This window comes from Uranotaenia lowii, chromosome 2, assembly GCF_029784155.1.
Source record: "Uranotaenia lowii strain MFRU-FL chromosome 2, ASM2978415v1, whole genome shotgun sequence".
Lineage (NCBI taxonomy): Eukaryota > Metazoa > Arthropoda > Insecta > Diptera > Culicidae > Uranotaenia > Uranotaenia lowii.
Window position 1 is genome coordinate 133,163,847 of NC_073692.1, and position 16,221 is coordinate 133,180,067.

General features: G+C 33.2%; 1 protein-coding gene across 1 annotated transcript in view; it reads left to right on the plus strand.

Annotated features, from left to right (window-relative positions):
• Positions 1–14,429: 14,429 nt before the first annotated feature.
• LOC129744102 (trafficking kinesin-binding protein milt-like) overlaps positions 14,430–16,221 on the plus strand; it is a 341,216-nt gene continuing 339,424 nt past the window's right edge. Inside the window, exon 1 of the mRNA XM_055736475.1 lies at positions 14,430–14,728. The gene's annotated coding sequence lies outside the window, so the exon portion shown is untranslated. The remainder of the gene's footprint in view (positions 14,729–16,221) is intronic.

The following is a 16,221-nucleotide window of genomic DNA, read 5'->3' on the forward strand; positions in this document are numbered from 1 at the left end:
AGTGGTAGCAGCAGCAACAACAATGCTGGCAATGGTATCGGAAGTACCAGCACCGGAAGTCGTCATCCGCGGGAAGTTGTGGTTCGACTGTCGATAGCCGGGCAGCAGCAGAAGTACCAGCATCAGACGACCCTGCAGGAGCTGACCAGTGTGGTTTGAACAAACGAGAACCGGAAAAGAGACGAAGAAGCAAGAACAAACCAAAAGAGGGAAGTTCAACGAACAAGCCTAAGGCCTCATTATACCAAAACCACCACCACCATCGTCACCTTATCTGAGACATGAAACCCAAAACAAAACAAAGAAAAACCCGTAACCCCGTTAGTTCTGATTCTGATCAAGATGAGTTATTGCGGTCATCTTCGGAGATGGCGTTCTGTGTTAGACACTTCGTAGACACACCGTATAGATAGTCAGGTGAAGATGTTCCGAGGGGTCTTGAACAGAGAAGACTTCATTACTTGAGACCTTTCGGAGATCAGCGCTTGAAGTGTGCCGTTTTAAATTTTAACCTAACTTTAAAATATAGGTCAGCCCGAGAGATTTGTTGCTAGCTGACATTTCGGTTTTTGAAATTCTGTACCTAAGTGGTACAAAAAAGAAAAACAAAACTCACAATCCGGAAATATATTTAAAAATCGTTAGACATTCCCAGAAGAAAGAAAATCCCGAAATCGTAAAATATTTAACCACAGAGACAAAACCATATAGACACACACAAACACGTATAAACATTAAAAAGGCGGCTTTTGTGGTTGCAGTTGAAGAGAACCACAAACGGAAACAAAAACAAAATGTGATTCAATGAAAAATAATTTACTACAACTAGGAGGAGTCGTTCCCTGCGAAAGTACGTTTGATGCTGGTAGAAACGAAATACAGCAACTGGCTGTAAAGGTTATGAAAAATGTTCGAAAAAATCACTCCGCAAGATTGATTCCATCGGAATTGTGACAGAAGGCTAAATCTCATTCAAAAGTGCAGGTTTGATCTTGTTTTGAACCATTGGGCATATAGTCCTCATCACTGGGCCATTTTCCATAGAACAGAAATCTTCAGAAAAGAAGAATCTCAAAAATACTTCTCATTTGTTTTTATTTTATCTGTCAAACACAAGAAACGGAAGAGGCTAGAATAAATTGTTCAGAAAATCAACTTGAAGAAAGAAAAATTAAAGACACAGCATGTGAAAAAATCTAGTCAAAGGAAGGGAAGAAACCAAAAACAAAAAAAAAACACGAAACGGAAGAAGTACCCAAAAATTGCCTAGTTAGTAAGTGAATGTTGAAGTTTGATTTTAGAGGTTAAGTCAAAGATGGTGAAAAAAAGGAGCTTGGTTTGAGTGTGCAATGCGATAGGGGTGGAAAAGTGACATACAAGTTTGTTTGCTTTTATATTTATTTCTATTTTAAGTTAGATCATTTAGGGATTTTCGATCCCTCTACATTCCGTTAGGTAATATTGATACATATCAGGAATGTTCAAAACAGGCAGCATACGTAAACATTATGAACAAAAAAAATGCATAATTTTAATTAAACTTTGTGATTTTAGCTTACTCTTGGCCATGAAAACGCTTTTCTATAGAAAAAAAATCAACTGGCAACACGGAAATCTAGTCATTTTCACTAACAAGTTATAATTTTAAGCTATCTCCTGTTTTTAAAAATGATTTATAATTCACAAAATCAAACGTAGATAAATCAAGCCCTCTTTCGCAGATGTATAAATTAAAATTGAAAAGTGTACATACCAAAAAATATTTTAAATTTCGATCAAAGCAAGAAAAAAGTTTAAAAACGCTAAAAGCAAACAAATTTCCAACCAAAAAAAATGCAACATTTCACTCATACACTTTCACTACGATATTATGTTTAGATAAAAATAAATGGCATCCAATAATCCATCCAAACGTTGAGTTGATTAATTTTAGCGATAAATTAAGCATCAAAATGAGCTGACTTCCCAGTTAAAAAATACAAAAAAAATTGATGGATTGAAAAAAACAAAAACATAAAGTTAGGTTCACAAATTGAGTTGAGTAAATTTGTAAATCAGCATCTTTTGAAGAAAATACTTAAGAATTCGGACACTAAATTCTGAATCCGAATTCTAAATCTGAATTTTGAATCTTGAATCTGAAATCTAAATCGAAATTCTGAATTCTGAATCTGAATTCTGAATCTGAATTTTGAATCTGAATTTTGAACCTGAATTCTGAATCTGAATTCTGAATCTGAATTCTGAATCTGAATTCTGAATCTGAATCTGAATTCTGAATCTGAATCTGAATTCTGAATCTGAATTCTGAATCTGAATTCTGAATCTGAATTCTGAATCTGAATTCTGAATCTGAATTTGAATTCTGAAACTGAATTCTGAATCTGAATTCTGAATTCTGAATCTGAATTCTGAATCTGAATTCTGAATTCTGAATCTGAATTCTGAATTCTGAATTCTAAATTCTGAATTCTGAATTCTGAATTCTGATTCTGAATTTTGAATTCTGAATTCTGAATTCTGAATTCTGAATTCTGAATTCAGAATTCGGAATTCTGAATCTGAATCTGAATTCTCAATCTGAATTCTGAATTCTGAATTTGAATTCTCAATCAGAATTCTGAATCTGAATTTTGAAACTGAGTTCTGAATCTGAGTTCTTGATCTTGATCTGAATTTTAAATCTGAAATCTTCATTTTGAATTGAAATTGGAATCTCAGTCCTGAAGCTGAATTCAGAGTTTAAAAATTAGAAGTTGTTATTCTGAATTCTCAATCTTAGTTTAGAATTTTGAGCTCGAAATTTGAATTTTTATTCGTTGAATTATCATTTGTTTTTGTTGAAAATGATTTAATCACAAATATCATATTTTTTGTTGTATCTCATTTGAAAAAAAATCCGTACTATTTCTGCTGTGAATAAAATAAGTTTTAAGCTGCAATTTGAATATTTTTTCCAACAAACATTGAACGCGAGATTCAAATTAACCGTTTCTGAATTTGAATTTTAAAGTTTTCAACCGTTCACCTTAAATTGGGCCGGTATATGTGCAATGAATGATTCAGCCAGCAGCAGCTTAAGGGAGCTCTCAACGATATGATGATGAATCTATAGATAAGGATAAAATAGTTCGTAAAACCAAGACAAATTCAAGAGGCAGTGTTGAATGACCGAAAAAGCACACAAACACCCGAGGGACAAAAATGAAAATCGATTGCGATGCAGTGCAATATAGATTTGCATAGGATTAGAGTGTAGAACATGTAAGGATGTTTAAGAGTTTTTCCAAAATTTCGTTTCCATTTTCCCAACTTCAAAAATTTGCTTAAACTCGTTGATTGAAGCAAATTCAACCGAAATGTAGAAAAAGAGGAAAAAACATTAAAGACCGATCACAATGAGCAAGACAACTTCTTCCAATCAATCTAAAATTTCTATGATATTCAAACTTTGACCTTTGGTTTTTACCAGTTTAGCAGTTTATTGGACTAAAACAAATTTAAGGAGCAAGAAGTAAAACAGAAAAAAAACCCTAGACCTAAACTAGCAATGAATTTGTAGTAGTATGGTGAAAACCTCAAGATAGTGAAATGTGTAAAGTTTGTCCTTTGAAGAACAGGACTTGGAAAAAATCTATGAATCCTGGATCTGTTTTACAGATTCTGGAAGTTAGTCGTTGGGCTTCTGAGTCCGGTGATAGTTTTCCAAGTCAAGAATACTGTTCCTCACACGTTCCCTAAGGATAAAGAAGTAGAAAATAAATTTGCAAGGAAGTTTACCTTAAAATTGTGAATATAAAAAGAGAATTAGCAAGCAAAAACAATAACTCAAATGGAACATATACGATACAAAAAAAAGTCCCACACAAAATAATCCCAAAAACAAGAAAAAACATACTGTTGAATGTTGATTGCAGAAAACAAAGTAACTGAAATACCCATTTAAATAAGAGTTATTAAAAAAAACCAACAAATTGGAACGAAGCTGAGTTTGCTCGCGAAAGTGACGAACCCCGAAAAAAATATTGGAAACAAATGTTTATTGGTCAGCTGGTATGAGTTTCAAAAACTAGCAGAATGTAGAAAAAAAGTAACTTTAAGGAAAAAAACCAATACGTGCGTAGTTCTACAGAAAGAGAAAAGAGATGGAAAAACAAAAATGCGATAAACGATATTCAAATGTTGTTGCAGTGATTTTAAGACCAAGGATATAATAAAAAAAAACAAAAAATACCGGAGAAAAACAACTCTTTGTTGCATACATGCATCGAATAAAGCCTCATGAAGCCAGAATAGACATCTTCAATCGAAAGCTGTGATTTGCCGATTGAGGCGAATCGCATTAAGAAAACAACCTAACTAAATGTTCAATTGTCTTTTTTACAAAAAGAAAACATTGCATCTAAAGGCATTCCCAAAGTTGAGCAGAAACTGAAAACCATCACAATTCTCACTCACACAACCACCACCAAATCGGAATCAGTCCATCACTCGACACTCAACAGAACAATTTTAGAACAATTGATTGCCAAAACAAAACAAAAACATCCTAATAACAGAAAAAAAAATCAAATCAAATCTGCATCAGCTCTGCGAAAAATGACAAAAATAATAAATCTTTATAAATCTTCAACTATAAAATCTCTTTCAAAAACCAAGCAGTACTTACCTAAAACTTGTGTTGAACTAAGTACGACGAACTACTAGAAAAAGAACCCCAGATAACTACAATAGCAAACTGGAAAAAGAAGAGAAAAAAACTAAAATTAAACATTGGTCAATGGTCGAACACGATGCGAAAACAGCAACAGCAAAAAAACACACACACAGAACAAATAATATTACCATGATTAAAAACAAAAACCTATACTACAATGATTATTATAATAAAAATACAATTATAATTTTTTAAGTAGAAAGATAAACAAAATAAAATACCAAAAAAATTGTAAACGAGCGAAATTTGTTGAAAGAAATCCTACAGCACATCCTACTTAACTCTTTTTTTCGCTCTCCAATCCATCTAAACGAAGGGCGGAAAATGACCCTTCTAACGCGTTTTTCGTTTAACGTGGGGCAAATGCGACAACAACATATGTTTCTAAGAAGAAATAGGTAGCAGAGTAGTGAAATGTATCAAGGAAAAACATAATTACCAAAATAGTTTTACCCCTGAATGTATGCACTACCGTTAACAAGTTCGTAACCTCTGCTAGTACACAATTTCGGAAATTCCCGAATCACGGGAAAGGATTGAAAAATTCCCTTGAGCAAAGGCCGTGCAAACGAGGGGTTTAACCCCCGCCCCCACATGAAGATTTTTTCAAGTAAAATTTTCAACTTAGTTACGGAAAATTATCTGATCTTTAAAGGTGTTTAAAACTAAGAGTTAACAAGCAAGTCAGAAATTTGGCTCTGAAATCACCCAAGACTTGAGACATGACATTTCATGACATTCACGAATTTAAAATAACTTTTAATTTTAAATTTTGATTTGCAATGCAACCAACTTTTGTATTGAAACTCCAAACTTGACATATAAAAATCCTACCTCATCTTTAGAAGGAGTTTTTATGATTAAGTGTAACTATAAACAAGTTAGGAGGAAGTAGGCGATGGTTTGTTGGTATCGCACGTGTTTTTTTTTCCTTCCGTCGCGGTGAAAATTAAATGTTTGAAGTTTAACTAGTTTCTTATTGTAAAATTGTGATTTTTTTTCTGGAAAAAGTGGATAATGAGTAGTGATTGATAATAGCATGTTTAATTTATTGTGCCCGACCCGATTCTCCATTGATTTCGTTCACCTCGTGACATCGTTGAAAGATACGCTACAAGAGGAAACACACATGTTACTTCAACAATTGGTGAATTCGTTCCATTATCTTTCTCATTCATTTATTGTGAACTGATGTTGCAATCAAAGAATTTCTTCCTGAGAATTTTCAGGAGCCTACGAAATTTGAAAATTATGAAATAACGCTTATTAATTTATGAAGAGATATGAGGTGATACCCCGCAATTTGTAGGGAGTACAGAGAAGTTTGTTTTCCTACTTCAGGCTATTTCAATTTAAGAAGTACAATGTTGGAAACATTTTTGGGTTTCGTTTATAAAGTGGTGTTAGAATTACTATTATGATTTGACAACATAAGGATGATGAGATGAGATACGCATAAGAATTACGTCAGAAATCAACGTGAAATAGGGGAGTTCTTCCAATTACGTTGTGCCTTGGAACCTGACAGTTTGTTTATGTGCTCGTTTTATTAATCATATTCCAGGTTTAAAATTTCCGATGTTTTAAAAAAGTTTTCACTGCTAGAGTTCAATCGACGGTAAGTTATTGAATGATATAAATTTATCAGTACTTTCACAATTATTTGGCAAAATCTTTTAGAAGAGCTGATTCCAAAAGATTTTGTGGTGCTACTAATTTTTTTCTCTTTTCTTCCAATATTTAGTTTCAAGAGCGAGTAAAGGCGCTATACCCAAACGAGTTAAGATGAGTAGTAAATGTACTTTTACTACTCACCGGGATGCTGACAAGATCTGGCTGTGTATATATCATAAGCATAAGCATAAGCATTTAGTGTAACTAAACAAGTTAAGAGTTTGAAACCATTGTTAGTGTTTACCACTAACGATGATCATTATTTATTTTATTTCTGAAGTCTTTGACTATTGTCATACAGACTGATTGCTTAAGATTAGCTTATAATTAAATTACATAGCAATTAAGTTAGGTGACGTCACGGATTGCACATTTAAACTTAGATTTAGTAACATGATAGTCAAACAAGTGAGAAACAGCATTGAAAACTTCACAACATCGAAGGAGGGGGTGATTCTGTCCGAACACTGTCCTGCTTCTTGGCAGCCAAAACATGGTTTGATTAAAGCTTAGTTCTTTTAGAAATGGGACAGTTACGAATGCGTGTATCTCAAAAACCATTCGTTTGATCGAAATACTTTCTATGAAGAAAATGAAGGTAATGTTATGATATTTCATGAAAAAAATTGAAAAAATTATTTATCGTTTTTTGTAAGAGAAATTTCTGATTTTTGTTGGTATCTCCCTTTGACCGGCGCACACCTTTTTCAGTCATGATATTGATCAGTTTTTCCAACTTATACTTCGTCAAATCTATATTTTAGGTGGCTTCACCCTCCTTCTTCAATTTCTGATACTTTTCGGTCCAATAATTGTCTTTTGAAAGAAGCTGAAAGCAATTTAGTGGATAAAGTTGTTTCGAAATGAACAAATTTGATCATTTCTGACCACATTTTTTAGCGTTTTTAATAGAATTTCTGCTGGTAAAATCTGACAATAACGAAGTAAAACCATCATGAGATTGAACTCGAAGTATAATCGGTTAGTATAAATCGTGGGATGTGAATGGTGCATACAAGATAACTCTTTTTAGGCTTAAAAAACGGCAAAAACCAAAGTTTTTTATTTTGAATTTTTTTTGTTTATTTTTTCAGGAGCAGAATATTGGCAAACTATTATAGTTTTATACCAAATAACCAGAAAAAACATACTTCAATATACTCGGGACCTTGTCACTAGCAAACATGGTACAGGATTTAAACGCTGGAATTTGTTTGAAATAGGGTATTTCATAAGTTTTGTCGTTCATTAGAAATCATCTGTCCCATAGCCTCGGTACCGGCTTTACAACTTACGAGCTCTGCAACTAGCAAAAATTGTTGTTAGAGGTTAGATTTGAATGACTCATCACTAGGCAACACTTTCAGCTTATCGGAGAAAATTGTTTTGGACATTTCAGCGATCTACCCCAAGTTTTTCTATAATTGAAAATTAAAAATGCTGGTATGAGACTTGACTTCCCTGATGACTCTTAACCGTAGTTGCCGATCATGTGCTTTACTACAATGCATGATTTGAACTTTGTAGACATTATTGACAGTGTTTGTCTACTTTTCCATCACTGACACACAGCAATTCTTTGAATAATCAATGGTTTTGTCAGCAATCAATTGGATAATGACGGATTTTGAAGGAAACTGTGCAAAATATTTTTTTTCTTTTTCTCTTGCATCCTAAATATCTCTACAACGCGTAAATTTTAAATTTTGAAAAAAATAGGTCGAATAGTACTTTTTACAGGCAACAAAATGCTGTCAAAATTTTGAATATCCGATTACTAGTAAACGAGCTATTAGCAGATGAAAGTGTCCCATTTCTAAAAGAACTAAGCTTTACGCAGTCGGCGTACTGGAACGTATATGTTCAATCTCTGGAGCAATTGCGGGCAGTCAACGACATTAGTCAAGATGTCGTAGACGAAGGTGCGCTGTAGAAAAGTTCTTCTTTGGCTCAAAGACGTCATTGATAGCAAGGCACACCTCTCAGAATAGGGTGGTAACCGTACGGGATCTTGCCATGGCAATCGACGCAGTGCGTAGCGGAGGAATTTTTTCTGAATCCTTTCGAGCCTTTCGCTGTGGACTGAGTGGTAGGGTGCCCAGATTGGTACCGCGTATTCCAGAACACTGCGTACCAATGAGCAGAAAACTGTTTTCAGAGCATACGGGTCCTCAAAGCTGAGTGTATTCCGCCGCAGGAAGCCGAGCAAAGCAAAGGCTTTGGCTGCAGTAGTCGCGGTGTGTTGAACAAATGAGAGCTTTTGGTCAAACGTTATTCCGAGGTCTTTAATAAAGGTTACTCTTTCGAGAGAGGTGGCACTCAAACCGTAGTCGTAGACAACAGAGGCTCTGGTCCTAAAAAAGCTTATGCACTTACATTTTTTGGCGTTAACTTCCATACCGTGTAATCCACACCATACTGATAATCGATTGACGTCCTCCTGAAGCGCAACACAATCCAATATCGAATCAATGGTCCGGTAGATTTTAAGATCATCTGCGAACAGCAGTTTCGGCGACTGAAGGAATGTAGCTAGGTCGTTAATAAAAATCACGAAGATGAGCGGTCCAAGATGACTACCCTGCGGAACACCAGACGGCATGTCGAACAAGGAGGAGTGAGTCCCACGAATGTTTATATAGCCTTGACGGTTCAGCAGATACGAGTACAGCCATTTAGTTGCCCACTCGGGAAATCCATATCGATTAAGTTTTTCTCTTACGATTCTGTGAGGTACTTTGTCGAAGGCCTTGGCAAAATCTACGTAAATTGAATCCACTTGCAGTTTTTTACCTGTTGCAGAATGCAAATCGCTGGCATAGATCATTAGGTTTGTCAAGGTTGATCGTTTCTTGATAAACCCGTGCTGGACATCGGTGAGTATTGGAGTGGCTGCTGAATAGATTCTCTCGTATATCAGGACTTCTAGCACTTTGGAAAAGCAGCAAAGAATCGATATTGGCCTGTAATTCTCCACACGATGAGCATTTCCTGACTTAAGGATCGGTGAGATTGATGCGATTTTCCAAGGAGAAGGAAAAGTACCTTCCGAGATCGATCGATTGAAAATCATGCACAGCGGTGTGACAAGCGAAGCAGCTATTTTTAGTATTAGCAAAACAAAAATAACCAACCAATAATTTTCTACTTAATAACTTAGTATTTTGATTAACAAAAAACTTTTTTAAATTCAAAATAAATACAGTGGAATTTTGCAATCAATCTTTCAATTGAATATGAAGATAACAAATATAAATTAAGATGAAGAATAAATAACAATTATTATCATTTTAACAAATCTTATTCATTTTAGCATTTTTGAATTATGATTTTTTGAAATCTGCGTTTCGTAAATATGTATTCCAAATTTGAAAACTAAAGTGCTTAGTATTTATTTTCAAGCAAATTTCTAGTTCAGAATAAGGCATTTAAAAAAAAGATCAATCATTATCACTTACCGGAACTAGCATTGATTCGAAACTTTCTTATCAGTAGAATTTTTATTTTTATGTTTTGAGTTCGTGAGTTTGTGAGATCATGAGTAAGAAAATGGTGTTTGAAATAAATTTCCTTAAATATTTTAATTTCGAAAACAACTCCCCCCCGCCCCCCCTTCTCCCCATTTTTCGCACGGGCCTGCTACATTTCCAAAAAATTACACGACCTTATAAGAGGAAAAACGGATCAGTTTCAATAAGAAAAACGATTATTTTACCTATATGGTTTGGACATAGGGGGATAACAGAAAATAATGCGAAAAACAATTAAATTGGTATAAGTTGCACGAAAGCTTGTATGCAACAAAATTGCATACCATATCATTGCACAAAACCTATAAATCAAGTAATCGAATAATTCAATTAAATCAAGGTGAAATAACTCTCATCTTCCAAAATTTGTTTTTTGTTCTTGTAATCTTTCGGATAATATAATTTTTTTTCGAAGCTTACTTAAAATACTTCAAACTTTGTTTATTCCCCCCTTTGGGTTTTTGGGAAGTTTCGAAGGCGGGAGGGGGGGGTGGAGTGACAAAAGAAGAAATTGATATTTGTTCCAGCCTTATCATCGACGAATGTCAGCATGGATCCTGTAAATATTTTTATCGACTGCCCCATAAATTGCTTATCGCAAAGCTTGACAAAATCTGATAATAAAACGGTAAAAAATTAATCGAAAACCGCTATTACCGAGCTTTCCAAAACCGAATATTTATCAGTTTTACTTTCTTCCGAAACTGGTATTGGCGGTATTCGAAAATTATCATAAAGTTAGATATTTTTACCTTTTTCCAGAGGCTCTTTTTGGTCCTTAAGATTTAAAATTTTTATCATTTTTGTTATTTTTGTCATTTTTGTCATTTTTGTCATTTTTGTCATTTTTGTCATTTTTGTCATTTCTGTCATTTTTGTCATTTTTATCATTTTTGTCATTTTTGTCATTTTTGTCATTTTTGTCATTTTTGTCATTTTTGTCATTTTTGTCATTTTTGTCATTTTTGTCATTTTTGTCATTTTTGTCATTTTTGTCATTTTTGTCATTTTTGTCATTTTTGTCATTTTTGTCATTTTTGTCATTTTTGTCATTTTTGTCATTTTTGTCATTTTTGTCATTTTTGTCATTTTTGTCATTTTTGTCATTTTTGTCATTTTTGTCATTTTTGTCATTTTTGTCATTTTTGTCATTTTTGTCATTTTTGTCATTTTTGTCATTTTTGTCATTTTTGTCATTTTTGTCATTTTTGTCATTTTTGTCATTTTTGTCATTTTTGTCATTTTTGTCATTTTTGTCATTTTTGTCATTTTTGTCATTTTTGTCATTTTTGTCATTTTTGTCATTTTTGTCATTTTTGTCATTTTTGTCATTTTTGTCATTTTTGTCATTTTTGTCATTTTTGTCATTTTTGTCATTTTTGTCATTTTTGTCATTTTTGTCATTTTTGTCATTTTTGTAATTTTTGTCATTTTTGTCATTTTTGTCATTTTTGTCATTTTTGTCATATTTGTAATTTTTGTCATTTTTGTCATTTTTGTCTTTTTATCATTTTTGACATTTTTGTCATTTTTGTCATTTTTGTTATTTTTGTCATTTTTGTCATTTTTGTCATTTTTGTCATTTTTGTCATTTTCGTCATTTTTGTCATTTTTGTCATTTTTGTCATTTTTGTCATTTTTGTCATTTTTGTCATTTTTGTCATTTTTGTCATTTTTGTAATTTTTGTCATTTTTGTCATTTTTGTCATTTTTGTCATTTTTGTCATTTTTGTCATTTTTGTCATTTTTGTCATTTTTGTCATTTTTGTCATTTTTGTCATTTTTGTCATTTTTGTCATTTTTGTCATTTTTGTCATTTTTGTCATTTTTGTCATTTTTGTCATTTTTGTCATTTTTGTCATTTTTGTCATTTTTGTCATTTTTGTCATTTTTGTCATTTTTGTCATTTTTGTCATTTTTGTCATTTTTGTCATTTTTGTCATTTTTGTCATTTTTGTCATTTTTGTCATTTTTGTCATTTTTGTCATTTTTGTCATTTTTGTCATTTTTGTCATTTTTGTCATTTTTGTCATTTTTGTCATTTTTGTCATTTTTGTCATTTTTGTCATTTTTGTCATTTTTGTCATTTTTGTCATTTTTGTCATTTTTGTCATTTTTGTCATTTTTGTCATTTTTGTCATTTTTGTCATTTTTGTCATTTTTGTCATTTTTGTCATTTTTGTCATTTTTGTCATTTTTGTCATTTTTGTCATTTTTGTCATTTTTGTCATTTTTGTCATTTTTGTCATTTTTGTCATTTTTGTCATTTTTGTCATTTTTGTCATTTTTGTCATTTTTGTCATTTTTGTCATTTTTGTCATTTTTGTCATTTTTGTCATTTTTGTCATTTTTGTCATTTGTGTCATTTTTGTCATTTTTGTCATTTTTGTCATTTTGTCATTTTTGTAATTTTTGTCATTTTTGTCATTTTTGTCATTTTTGTCATATTTGTAATTTTTGTCATTTTTGTCATTTTTGTCTTTTTATCATTTTTGACATTTTTGTCATTTTTGTCATTTTTGTTATTTTTGTCATTTTTGTCATTTTTGTCATTTTTGTCATTTTTGTCATTTTCGTCATTTTTGTCATTTTTGTCATTTTTGTCATTTTTGTCATTTTCGTCATTTTTGTCATTTTTGTCATTTTTGTCATTTTTGTCATTTTTGTCATTTTTGTCATTTTTGTCATTTTTGTCATTTTTGTCATTTTTGTCATTTTTGTCATTTTTGTCATTTTTGTCATTTTTGTCATTTTTGTCATTTTTGTCATTTTTGTCATTTTTGTCATTTTTGTCATTTTTGTCATTTTTGTCATTTTTGTCATTTTTGTCATTTTTGTCATTTTTGTCATTTTTGTCATTTTTGTCATTTTTGTCATTTTTGTTATTTTTGTCATTTTTGTCATTTTTGTCATTTTTGTCATTTTTGTCATTTTTGTCATTTTTGTCATTTTTGTCATTTTTGTCATTTTTGTCATTTTTGTCATTTTTGTCATTTTTGTCATTTTTGTCATTTTTGTCATTTTTGTCATTTTTGTCATTTTTGTCATTTTTGTCATTTTTGTCATTTTTGTCATTTTTTTCAATTGTCAATTTTTTTTGTCATTTTTGTTATTTTTGTTATTTTTGTCATTTTTGTCATTTTTTCATTTTTGTCAATTTTTTAATTTTTGTCATTTTTGTCTTTTTTGACATTTTTGTCATTTTTGTTATTTTTGTCATGTTTGTCATTTTTGTTATTTTTTTGTCATTTTTGTCATTGTTCTCATTTTTGACATTTTTGTCAATTTTGTCATTTTTGTCTTATTAGCCATTTTTTGTCATTTTCGTCATTTTTGACAAATTTTGCATTTTTGCTAAGCTGCCTTAAAATTTCAGCATTTACGTGTACATATTTTCCTTTCCTTTCCTACTTTTTCTTATTAAAAAAAAGTGTAAAGCTGAGTGTTGTAGAGTAAAAAAAAACGAGTTTGGCTTCAAGCCGATTCAAATAAAGAATTGATATAGAAGAAAGCTTATCTTAAGTTTAATTTATTTGATTAACGAGGCATGCTTGGTAGATTCGCCACCGATCATAAATTTAGAGAAGGCCTTCGTTTATATCAGTTTAGTTTGAATATTGTTCGTCACTAGACCGATTTTTAGTTAGGGATATTTCAAACCCATCTGGCATGGCAACCCTGCAAACTTCAATGAGATCCGCCAGTGAAGCCAGTATATTTTCAAATCGAAAAAGTAACGCGTGTTTGAGACTAGAAAAATGATTGTCTCCAATTTAGCTTTGTAACATCTTTGTTTCACAATGTATGTTCACCGGCAATATGAACTTGATTTTTAGTGGAAACTATAAGCCAAATACAACCTTTTATCAATCAGAATTTGAAAACTTTGTTTATCTTTTTGAAATTTCAAATTTGAATTTTAATTTTGCAAAGTCAAACCGGCACCACTGCTTCCGGTTGTTGTCAAACTTAACAAAACAACACAACATCGAAAAACTTCACCAGCTGTCAACGTGCGCGAGCGAGCGAGCGAGCAGCGGAAAAGAAAGAAGGAAAAAAGAGCAAGAGAACGCGCAAAGCAACGGAGGAGGAAAAAGGCCAACCTTCAAACAGACGGGTGTAAAATCCATCATCAGCAGCAGCAGCAAAAATTGAAATCGCGTTCCGTTGCGTCGAGTTCACCTTCATCTCGTCGGAATGATGTGTTTTTCCTGGATAAAATTCGATTTTTCATTATGTTGAAGCGTTGTTCTAGTTGTTGAATAGTTTAATTCGAGAAGAGTGCGAGGAAATATTGGGTGCTAACGTCGGGTGGCTAGTTAAAGTTTGTTAAAATTTACTCCTCAAGAAGAATCGAGTGAGCAACCAACAGCAGAAGGAAAAAGTGAATGAAAATGTTGCATGTGTAGAAAATTTTCCCTCAAAACCCCGATCTCCTCAAGTGGAAAACAACGACCGAGAGTGCTAGGAATAAGTGTCTATTTAGTTGTTGAAAATTGTGCTCGATTTTTTTGCCATGGTCATTGGCTAGTAGAAGATCATCCGCCCCGAGAGTTCAAGTTTGTCCCCTAACTAGAAGAAGCGAGTGCTCTCGAGGTTGTCTGCTGGGAAACAAGGAAGCAGAAATTTGCTCCTGGTGCAGCTCTGGGGGGTCTCCCTTTTAAAGTGAGTGTGTGGTCAGTTTTGTTTTGACCTGGTTCTATACATTTAAAAAAAAAGTTGGAGCTGTTCCGAAGGATTACCCTAAAGGATATCGTCCTACCAACCTGCGAATCGAGGCGAGCGACCGATCCGAATTGCACAAAAGGTAAGCAAATAGAAAGCAAAATCCACCGCGGAGCCGTTCGGTTCGCTGAGCAATTGGCCAGCCCGTGAAGAAGATGTTCATCAATCGACCGTCCGGATTATGTCATCGCGAAATTGCGAAGAGTTACACGCTAGTCAAGTTTTCTTGAAGATTTTCCTTGGGTTGAAGGAAAAACTTCTTCCTAAAGACTGAGACGTTTGCGAATATTATAGTCCAATCACAGTCATATAGTCACTTTGTATACGTTATGACTCATTATCGTGATTCAAGTTGCAACGAAACTGCTCCAAAGTTTGTCTGGAATAAATACAACCAAAATCCAACCCTCCAGAACAGCGGAAGAACCCCTGTTCGGAGATTTTTTTTTCCTGAAACCATCAGCTGTGCCAAATGGCGACCCTAACCTTGGAACAGCTCTGCGCCTTACACCTTTACAACAACATCAACAAAATTAACATTATTCCCACCGAGCTAGACCAGCCCTCGTTCGTCGTGGTTTTCCCCCTCGCGAGTCGAGAGTAACCTTTTCGCAGATCCGTCTTGATTATTAATTGTTCACTTTGTGAACTGGTCGTAATTTTTTTTAAATTTAAATAACCTTTTTTCCCAAATCTTTTCCTTATAAAGTTTTTCATAAAATTCTCTCGGTCTGGCTTGAATTTGTTAGAAACGTGCGCCTCGTGGATTATTCTATATGGATAGCGTCGAATTTTTTTTTCGGTTCTACCTTATTCTAGAGATTCGCTCCTGTGGTCGTTCTCGTTCATCAAATGTACAACACAAGCAAACAAATCAACCATCCGTTTGCGATCCCCCAGATAGTCTCGTCGTTATATATTACCCACCTTATTCCATACGATCGAAAATTGGAACCATTCTCAATTGTTCGTGCTCGCTTGTTGTAGGTACCTACCAATTGCAGAAAGATGATGGCTTGTGACGTTAATTATTTCGGTTTGGTCGAATTGTTCTGGCCAAAAGAGTCTACTCCTCCTTCCAGCTCACCACGAAGAGAAAGAAGAAGTAGGTGATTGTCCATTTTTTTGCTGGTTTGATTAATTTGTTCAATTTTTTTCGTGAATGGATCTCGTACTTGTAGTTATATCAAACGCCATGCTACCGCTGCTGGTCGAATGCCATAATGATGCAACAGTTGGTGGTGGCGACGCCAAGCAAGTAAATTTAAATGTTTGCTGATATACTAGAAAATATTCCAAGTACATATGTACCTACATAGTTTTTTTTTTAAGTTTTATTTGTGACACTTTACCATCCTTATGGCATTCGTGTCGAGTTCCTACAAAGTGATTTGTCGTTTATGCATTGAGAAAATCGAAATATTCGAATTGGTGGTTGATTTGTTTTTTACGATAATCTTCTCATGAATACAGAAATTGTTTGCCAACTTCCGGTATGCCTTAGAAGCCAATTATCCGTCATCTGAACTAAAAACTTATTAAAATAATTGGATGTTTCATGAATTCCTTTGACCG